This window comes from Vicugna pacos, chromosome 29 (assembly GCF_048564905.1).
Source record: "Vicugna pacos chromosome 29, VicPac4, whole genome shotgun sequence".
NCBI classification, from domain to species: Eukaryota; Metazoa; Chordata; class Mammalia; order Artiodactyla; family Camelidae; genus Vicugna; species Vicugna pacos.
Window position 1 is genome coordinate 15,550,458 of NC_133015.1, and position 10,872 is coordinate 15,561,329.

General features: G+C 39.7%; 1 long non-coding RNA gene across 1 annotated transcript; it reads left to right on the top strand.

Annotated features, from left to right (window-relative positions):
- The first annotated feature begins 1,543 nt into the window (after positions 1–1,543).
- Positions 1,544–4,233, top strand: LOC140690217 (uncharacterized). Its single transcript, XR_012065398.1, has 3 exons — positions 1,544–1,742; positions 3,385–3,421; positions 4,002–4,233. It is a non-coding gene; the product is annotated as an uncharacterized lncRNA (long non-coding RNA).
- Positions 4,234–10,872: the final 6,639 nt, after the last annotated feature.

The window sequence follows — 10,872 nt, forward strand, 5'->3', positions numbered from 1 at the left end:
ATAATACTAAATAAAAAGGGCAGAAATGAAAATTACATATGCAAGCTGGTTTCACCTTTGTAAAACAACGCATGTGAGAGGATGCAAATGAACCAAATTGTTGACAGTGCCTCCTGAGAGGTTGGATGACGGGTGATTTTTATTCTTTCTTTATGCTTTCTTCTGCATCATTTTTCTACCATTCTCACCCTGATGTTTTATTTGTTTAAATTTCTCTCTGAACAACGACGGAATATCACCGAAGTTATCAGAGACCCAGGCATTTGTCTCTAGGAATCTTGAATGGACCCCCAAGACCTGCAGCTCTAATACAGTAAACAGGAGTGCTAGTGGAATTCATTTCCTGGCCCTTCTTCAGGTGCCGTGCTGTGGCTAGTTGTCCATTTCACACATGCTATTTCTATCCATTCAGAGCTGACAGGTTGAATTTCCCCCTCCATTGTCACAGCTCTTCTCTCTCTGGCTTCCCCAGGCTCGCGTTTGGTAACCTTTGCCCTTTTATTTGGTACAAGCCAAAATGCCACCTTTGGAAAACTAATGTACCAGAGAAAATGGTAGCACGAAGCCACGTAACCTACTGTTTTTCTCCTTCCTGTTTGTAAAGGTTATTATTAGAGCTCATTTTAGAGAATTTCAAATCCATTCAAAGTATCATGGATTTAAATTTTTCTAATGAAAGCAAAGCTTTTGATGTTTGGGTTTAGAGAGCTGCCCAGCCTCTTTAGAGTTCAAATTTTCATACATTGGCGCAATTGATCAAAGACTATTTTAAGATACAGAGAAAAGGCAATTTACCTATAGTTGTTTTGTATTTTCCACATTACTATTCTACATATATATATATTTTTTTTTTCTGAACCGTCTTCCTGTTTGAATGTCTACTTTTTTACTAACATATACTGGCTTCACCTTCTTTTTGATCAGCCTGAGAAACCATCTGAAAACAATTGAGAGTGATGTCACAAATCCAGCATTATGATTTCAATGTAGGATCAAAGAATGCGAGGAATAAAAATCCAGGAGTGAAGAAGCTTGATTCAACCTTTAAGAACAAATATCTAACAGGGTAGGAAGAGGCAAGAAAACATGATAAAATGAAAGGATTATTGATGAGCATTAAAGAAGGGTAGTTGGTTTACCTTGAAGTTCAACTTAGTTAATATACTGGCACCCGTTTTTTATATTTATGGGGGAAAAAGAGAAATATGCTTATCCAGGGTCTGACAAGTGATGCCAAAGTTAAGACTTTGTCCTGTTGGGTTTGGCAAAATGTCCTGAAGCTAAACGCAGATGACAAAAAAAAAAAAAAAAAAAAAAAAGTCTTAAACTGGGGCTAAAGGTCGTGAGCAAGGACAATAGAGCTGGAATTTGGAGGAATTCATACTCTGCGAAGGAATTCCTGGACCACTCATGAAAATAACAGATTGCCTGGTCACCGCGGAAAACGAAAATGAAAACAAAAACCAAAGCTAAAACGAAGTCACCCTTAGAGAGTGAGCACATGATTAGAATGGGGGATTTCAGGAGTACGACAGGGTGAGAACCGTGAATTCTGATGTGAATAACCCTGCAATTACAGCTCGTAGAGGAGGTGGCATGATTCTCCCTCTAGGAACCGCGCCCTCAGAGCCTGACTGAGTTTGCTCTGAAGACTGTTTGCTCCTTCTGGAGAGAACTGTCTGTTCCTTGCTGATAGAACAGTTGATCTCCAACTTTTGGATCTTAGCCAGAAGCTAAAGGAGGTGAGTGAATTTCAGGAGGCGATGGGTCTGGCAAGGTGGAAGAACATTTCTTTGGGGAAATCAGAGAGTGGCAGCCCCCGAATTCTTGTCCTGCTGTTTAAACCAACAGTCCTATATTTTCCAGGGCCATTCCCAGATAGAATGAATTTGTGTATCTTTTACATATCACTTTTAATATAAAGGTGATTTATTGAAAATATCCTTAAATGCTATTTAATTTGAATATCTTTGCAAAATATCTTTATGCCAATAAAGGTAGCCATTCCTTTAAAAGTCATTATGGAATTGTATGTTCTAATTTAGGTTTCAAAAATATGATCACTGTACTAGTTCATAAACTTTCTTTGGTCATAGAAGTTATCCAAATATTATATTGAAGGATTTTAAATTTAATATAATGTTTATATAGAACCCTTGATTTTCTTATTCTTCTTTAGTTAGCTACCACGTGCCCTAAATAAAACACTAACAGAATCTTGTTTTTTAAAGTTAAGAAAAAGAACAAGTGGGCATACCTATGGAAAAACTAACATTTACAAGGGACACACACAAACACATTCTACGATCTTTAATTTGATGTGAGAATGTTTTAAACACTCAGGAAAAGCAAACGCATGTCTTTCGCGCCCCATTTCCACACCAATTCATTAACAGATCACTGCAATCTTCTCCTGAATCTGGTCAAGGCTTCATAATAATCTATAGAATACTGGACACAATATTCTAGGAGCCACTAACAATTGAAGTTTGCACTTGAGTTCAAAAGGCATTTGCTTATCTGGTTTCAGATGAAGAACATTGCCTTTCTGTGGATAATTTTGGAGAAGAATATATGTGATTTTATTTATAAATGGAATGATTTCATATTTTTGCTGAAGTACAGTTATAAATGTATAGACAAGACGTTCCCAATTGACGCATGTCCCATTCGTAGGTTGTCTGTTGTCTCAAACTCATAACCTATGAAAACAGCAGTTGGGAGTGGGAGGGTGAAGGAAGGAGACAGGAAGTTTTAGGTATTTCTACCAGTACAGCAGAGCACTTAAGAATTGAGTCTTGTTGAGTGAGACGCTTCTGGCTTTAGCTTTCTTCTTCACCATGTATTACATTGTGTAAATTCTTATCTTTAAGCCTTGATTCCCTTGTTTGTGAAATGGGGTTGTTCTCAAAATTAAATATGGTAGCTCAGGCAAAGCACTCAGCTTGGTACAAGGTACGTAGTAAACTCTCCATAAACATTATCTTTGATTAGCAGAGAAATTGAATGTCCCTTTCCAGTAAAATGAAGACAATCCAAGTCAATTCTAAACTTTTTTTTAAATAGGGTCCTTGGCAAATTTTTCAAATTAGACACCTCGCGGATCACGGAGTATGCTAATGTGGTGCAAATGGTACAGAAGACGGTGTCCTGAGAACTATAAACCATAGGCCCTGGGTCCTGCTTGGTGTTCAACCATCACTGAGCGAGTTCTTTAACTTTACTGGGTTCTCAGCTTCCCACATAAAGTGAGATGATTCTAAGATGTTATGACATTAGTTTGTATTATTTTAGAGCGATTTGCAAATTGAGAAGCCAGTGAACTAAGTCCCATCTACTTACTCCTTAATGTTCTCTTTTGTTCCCTCTTCTCACACTTCTCAGGTACCTGCCCACTCAAGCACTCAGAGCACCTACCCAGGTAATTGAGAGTCAGATCTAGTCTATATTAAATCAAAATTTATATTGAATCCAAGAGAAATGAAAACATAGGTCCACACAAAAACTTGCACGCCAATGTTCGGAGCAGCATCATGCATAATAGCGTAGATGGAAACAAGCCAACTGTCCATCATTCAACGAGTGAGAACTCAAATGTGACATAGCCATATATGGCAATATTACTTTGCTATAAAAAGGAATGAAGTACTGACACAGGCTGCAATGTGGTTGAACCTTGAAAACATTATGCTAAGTGAAATAAACCAGTCACAAAAGACCACATACTGCATGAATCCATTTCTATGAAATATCCAAAATAAGCAAATCCATAGAGACAGAAAGTACATTAGTGGTTGCCAGGAACTGGGGTGGGGTGGGGAGAGGGAGTGGGAAGTGACTGCTAATGGGAATGAAGTTTCTTTTGGGGGTGATGATAACATTCTAAAATTATTGTGCTGGTGGTTGCCCAAATCTGTGAATATACTGAAGATCTTTAAAGTGTATATTTCATTTAGTTTTTAGTTAAACTTTTTGTAACTAAAAAACTTTATTTTTTTAAGCAATTTTAGGTTCACACAGAATTGGACAGAAGGTACGGACATTTCCCACGTACCCCCTGCTCCCACACACGCACCACTCCCCATTATCCACATCCCCCACCCGAGTGGGACATTTGTTAACAACTGATGAACTTACGCTGACATATCACTGTCACCTAAAGTCCAAAGGTGTAGATTGTAACTGGGTGAATTTTATAGTATAAGGGGTTATATCTCAATAAATCTGTTGTTTGAAAAAAATTCTATTCGAAAAAGATACAGAGAACAAGATGGTAACTCATCTATCTTCTAGGTAAGCACCTAAGGAGCTTCCTGTGATTCAGAACAAGCTTGTCTAAAAATGTCAGTCAGTCAACTCTGAGTCAGGGACCTATCTTTGGCGGCTCCTATTCAGGAGGAAAGAAATCACTTCAGAGGGGATGGAGACAAATAGAAAAGAGTGTCAGCAGCTGAATTTTGTAATAAGCTAGACGGCAAATCAACACTTTCACCCTAAAAGTGAAGGGGAATAGCCAAACACATCTGTGTCATTTGTTAGGTGTTTCCCTAGAGATCAGTGAAAATAAATTTGGTTTGAGGATTCTGATCGTTTTACATTTTCTCTCGACTAAATTTAAAATGTCAAAATACTTCATTATAATTCCTAAAGACAAAATTCTCTCCCACTAGGACCAACCAATCTACGAGCTTATAAGGCAATGGTCACCCCTCCCCTCCTCCCTCCCCTAATGCTGGGACCCCCATCTTCTGTTTTAGAATATAGTTTTGTCTGGCAAACCCACCCTAGAGACTCACTTTGGCCTGAGGCTATCTATTTGTGTGTAGCAGGTAACTGCAAATCATCTGCCTGTTCATTAATGCTAAGTTCCTGAAGATCCTTCTGTAATTCCGAGCACTAGTCCAGTTCTCATTATTAGGCATGGTGGAAAAACTTACCCATGATGGCTAAAAAAAACCAACCAGAAAACCTCCTCAGAAACGTAGTAAGTCTCATCCAATTGGCAGATGAAGGCAAACACTCAGAAACAGAGCACTAACGGAGTAGTTTCACTGTCCCTTTACTCAAGAAGCCTAGAGGGGGAGGTAGCGTGGGAGGAGTTCCGCGCCTGGATGCCGGCTCGGATGCCCCATTAACTCCCGGGAGCTTCTGCTGATCACATGTAAGAAGTCACTCACCCTCAAGAGTCTTGCCCCTGGACTTTCTGCCTCCCTGCTCATCCTGATGAAGACGCATGTGTCCAGCAGCACACAGAGCCACGTGGATCATTTCCTCTTCCCAAAGCAAGGAGCACGAAGGGCTTCAAGTGCAGGCGGGGTGAGTTTGTGCTTGGAGTCTAAGGTAGGGGCTGAATTGGGGTGGGATTGCCATTGTCTGTATTTGAGGAGCAATTTTAACAGAAACGAAGATCTCAGCAGAGTGACGAGAGACGAACAAGAGCAGATGTGGAGGTGGAATTGAGTGGGTCTTCCAAGGCCATTTACTCTGGACCATCCAGGCCAGGTAAGCTCTGCTGTAGAATAGACTGCTTTGGGCATTTCCTTCCTACAATTTCAAGCAAAGGCCTGAGTCAGAGCTGCCCAGAGTCAAAGCTCTGCTTGAGTGAAAATGGGAAGAGGAGGAAGGTGCCTGGGCAAATGAGAAGTGATGGGCGGGAGAAAGGAAGTGGGACTTCTGCCAGAGAAATGAAAAAGTAAGCTATTCCTTCATCTTATTGTAACACACACCCACTATGCCATTTACTATTTTAGGTGCACAAGTCAGTGGCATTAAGTATATTCAGTATGTTGTGCAATCCCATTGCTAGTCTCAGAAATTTGTCATCACCCCAAAAAGAGTACATTAAGCATTTACTCCCCACTCCCCAGCCCTGGTGACCACGAATCTGATTTCTGTCTCTAGAGACACCTGTACATGAATGTTTCCAACACTATTCACGATAGCAAAAAGGTAAAAACAAATGACTATCAACAGGTGAGTGAATAGGCAAAGTGTGCTATAATCCATATGATGGAATATTATTCAGCCATAAAAAGGAACAGAGTACTGAAACATGCTACAACACAGATGAACTTGAAATATTGAACTTTCCACTCCTGTCCTTAGAAAGAAGGAAGGCATCAGCAGGGGAGTGGGAGAATGTCACACAAGGGTCACGGGCCCGGGATCCGGGAAGGGTGTCTTTACTCTAGGGTGCCAATGGGGTAATCCATCGGCACCGGGAAGAACGTCAGCTGCTCCCACTGTAAAACGAGAAGCAAACTTGCTCCGCATAGGTTCGTTGTAAGCACTTGAATTGTCCCTTTGAAGTGCTTTAAAATGCTTTAAAAATGCCTTAAAACTGGCAGTGAATAATTTAGGGGTTAGAAAGCATTGGAAAAAATAAAGGAGGAAAGGGAGAATTATCACACAGCCTAGCCTTCCTTTCGCAGTTTTTTGACTCCCTCTCCTGGACTACCTCTCCTCTGTTCCCTGCTGGTTTCCCACCCAGTTCCCTCCTATACCCTTACCTGGTTACCTGGCTGGGCTTTTCTCCTTTCTTTGAACCTGTTTCAGGATCTGCTCCCTCACCTATGCTCTCGGACATCTCATGTAACCAGAACTTAGCCTGATGTCTGGTGGATAGTCTGTGCTCCGTAAATGGCAGTTGAATGAAGGAAAGAATAAGGAGTGAACAGAAAAAGCAAATATTCTTCTGGAATTCAATGGAGCAGACAGATGGTAAAGCAGGTCCCACCTCCAGAGTGGCGTCGACTGCTTTCTCCAAACTCTGGATTCTTCCTCTGGACATTTGCATCAGTGCTTACCCTACTCCTTCTTATACTTTGTACTTCATGTGTGTGAAAATCTTATCTTATCTCACCTTCATAGTTCCTACAGCCCCCAGTGGAGTGATTCGCACAAAGGTAAACTCCGTAACACTCATTATACCGAATTACTTAGAAAACCAACAAAATAAATTCGAACTCTACATAATCTCCCCTTTCAGACGTAGGTAAACTACCTCTGTGAAGCTTTCTGAGACACTGCTAGGCAGATCTACCCCTGTCCTATACTCTGAGAGCACTGTTTATGCAATTTTTTTTATAGCAGCCAAGGATTTTTGGCTTACTGTTCCCCTGAAGAATTGGGAGGGTATGGGAAAGGATTGTTTTTGCATTTCTACGTCTTTATATTCTATTACCATCATTGTTTACAACAATCATATTATACTGTTACCGCCTGAAAAATATCAAAGAACTTTTTAAGAAGAAAAAGAATACATGTATAAATAAGATAGCTTACTTTTTAAGTTTTTAAATGAAATAGGTATATATTTATTGAGCTATTCATTGCTTTTTAAAAATTAAAAACCCTAAATTTCTTTTGAGTGAGGTTTTCCAGAATAATGAAACATCGGCAATTTGAATTCAAAGAGGTAAAAAGACGCAACTATGTATGTATATATGTACGTAAGTGTGTATGTATGTTTACACATGTAAGTTTATATTATGAAGCTATGTCACTGAAGAAGAAATAGAAAAAAGTATATAAAACAAAAAGTTGCAAGCAAAAACCACAATGAATCTAGCAATAGATGCCCGGTGTCACTGAGCCTGAAGTCTCTCCCTTTGAAGAGTCATTTAATGAACACAAAACCGACCACTGCCATTTTCTCTAGTGTACTCGGCTGATGGAAACCTGATTTGGAAATTTTCCCTTTTTCTTCACTTTCTTTTATCACCAAACACCCTGCAAATGATGAGTAGCATGTCCTGAGGCATGGGGGTCTCCCATCACCCTGAAATTATTCCTATTTTATTGGAGTTTTTTTAAAAAACTCCTTTTTACAAAAGGACAATAGAGGAACCTAAGTTTCTGTCTTGGCACTAAACGCATCTCAGGGCTGCGGAAACATTTCATTTTCTGGCGATTTCAGGGTCTGTGTATTCCCTGCTGTTACAGTCTTTATTAAAAAAAAAAGAGAAAGGGAAAAGGAACAGAAGAAAGAAAAGAAGAAACTCTACATGACAAGAACATTAAACCCCAAGGGTGGTTCATTTCAATTCTGAAGTCTTTCTTCACTACGCCAGGGACACTTATGTCAATGTCTTAATAAGGGAAGTAAAGCAGTTTATACGCCTCAGAGCACGTGCGTTCAAACCAGAAAATTGGCCTGAAGGGGAGAGGGCCAGCCTGCCTTGGACCAGGGGCAGCCCCATACTCAGCGGCCTCTTCTGGGGAGGACCAGATGGCACCATTTACAGAGGGCAGGCTTCACGTCGTCACTGAGAGTGCTGGAAGGAAAACACCGTTGAAGGAACATTTGTTGTACTCCCTTGTCCCCCAGTTTCGAAGTCATCTCATACATATCCTGGAAATAACTTTATTCAAATTCAATTAAATTCTGTTTTTATAATGTTGAAATCATCTTGCACTGCAAATCAAATTGCTATATCGCGATTATATTTCAATTTCGGTAACATGAATTATTTTTATATGTAAATTCATAAATTACACAATATGAACTATCAATGACTTGATTCGATTTGCATTTTGATAAACAAGAGCAGATAGAAAACTCACAGCTGTCATTTTATTTGACTCTTTCAATATTCCGTAAGTAGTGTTTAATGATATTGAGTTTGTATTGCCCCATTTTTGCTTTATATTATTTAGACTTTGAGATTCTTAGTTGTGGCTTGTGTAAACAAAAGTGTGAAAATAAAATAGATTTATCCAAATATTTTAAAGAGTATATTTCCTATAACATTCTTTTTCCCTCCCTTTTTCTTTTTTATTACAAAATCTGCCGGAATGAAAAGGTCCAGATGTTTAGGGCTAGGTCACTTAAGTTCAGACATTTATGTGGATTTCCCCTTGTGGGTTATAATTGTAGGGTTTACTAATCAGTGACAGTCTCTTAAAAATAGCAACTTACATATCTTTCAGTTGACAGAAGGCCTTCAACAGTCAAGTTCAAATAAAATTTTGAAACCAATTTTATATATTTTAATGAAAATTAACATAGATATATTACCCTGCCTTCTTTCAGTTGTAGGTGATAGAAAGTGCAGTAACACACGTACCACATTAGTGCAAGATGTCAGTAATAAAGAACACTGTATGTGAGAGAGCGAAGACATGGGACCGCTCTGCTTAATTTTTCTGTAAACCCAAAACTGCTCTAAAAATTGTTTACTGATAAGGTAAGTGAAAGAAGTTAAATTAATGAAAGAAAGAATGAATACCTTCGCTACTTCCCTCACCTCCTAGATTTATTGTGACTCGAAACTGAAATCGTGCATGTAAAGTACTTTGCAAAAGATAAAGCACTTTTTCACACAATCTGGAAGTGCTATGTAAGTAGCTGAATTGCTAAAATCAAATCGACATTGATGAGGATGCTTAACACAAAACCAGCTCTTGGCACAGGCTGAAGAGTGTCTGATCAGAATACAAAAGTGAAAAAGAGGCGAATGCAGTGGCTGAGATGGAAATGAATAAATTTAAATGAAGGTGTGGCATATGATCTATATAAAATCATCTGTTGATATAAGCAATAAGAATGGTTTAGAGTCGAGAGCGGTTTCATAAAGATAATAATGTATTTGATAGTGAATGTTAGAATAAAGTCAATTAAGACAAGTAGACTAAACTATAGACTATCTTCTTAGGTGAAAAACCATTATTTTTGGTAGAGTAATAAGTTCTGACTGCACAAAAACCTAGGTGAGCTATCCAAAATTTAATAATTTTTAGATATTTCTATGAGTGATACGGTTTGAAGTGACAGAGGAGTGCATGAGGTCTTTGGGTAGAAAATACACAGTGAACGTCTTGTTATTTGGGTCTACATGGCGGCATGTCATCACTGAGTGGCTTGAGTAGGTCCTGAAGGTACAAACTTATTCTAAGAGCAGGTGGCTCACAGTGCCAGGACGCCTGCTCCTCTGCCATCTTCCAATCTATATCCGTTCCTCCTGGGGTGTTGTGAAGGCCCGTTGAGTGGTCGAGCATGATGGGCCCACACCAGCCGGCAGGGGACTGCTGCAGCATTAGCCTGCCCGTCCTGGCTCTGAGGGATACTGGGGAAGCCAGATCCGCCAAGTGAGGAACGCTGAGACTTTCACCTGCCACTCCACTGGCCCGAAAGAAGATTTTGCTTTTGATTTGAAGCTCCACTGATTCTTGGGTAGTGAGGAGTGGTTTGATCAGATGGTCAGGGACTTGGGGAGGCCACAACTGGATGACTGGTGAAAAGAAAGTTTGGGGAAGAGCTATGTAACTAGACCTCTTAGACTGGGTGGATATGTCTGCCCCAAATGGATGTTCATCATAAGGGTTCCTTGGTGAAGAGGTTCTCAAAGATCTAGTGGCCGTAATGATCTGCTCTGTGGGTAGTCGTCTCCATCCCAGCTGCCTCAAGATTGTCAACAAGCACTGTGGCAGCAGGGACAGAGACTAACGGATCTGGTCTCCTTTTCATGAAGGTGGATCCAACTACTGCCAGTTAACGCACCATTGGTCTGTCGCAGATATCAAAGCCGACCTCCCGACAGGGCATCATATTCTGGCAGAAGGTGGCTTGGGCTGGATCTGCTGTGTTTAGAGGGACTGTATTCACCAGAAAAAGTACTTCTTTTAGACATGCACTCGTGTTCCCTTCTTGTGATACTTCTGACTTTAAAAATCACTGCTTATCCTATTTCACTGTCACGGTGAATAAGATACCAAATAAATAAGACACTTTGGTGAATCACTTAATAATGATTCTGAAATCAATATAGAAATCAATCAAGAAATATACTTTACAGAAAAAGAACATGGAATGAATAGTGGAGGAAAGGATTTATAAAAAATTATAAAATATCAGCTATATCCTAAAGTTTT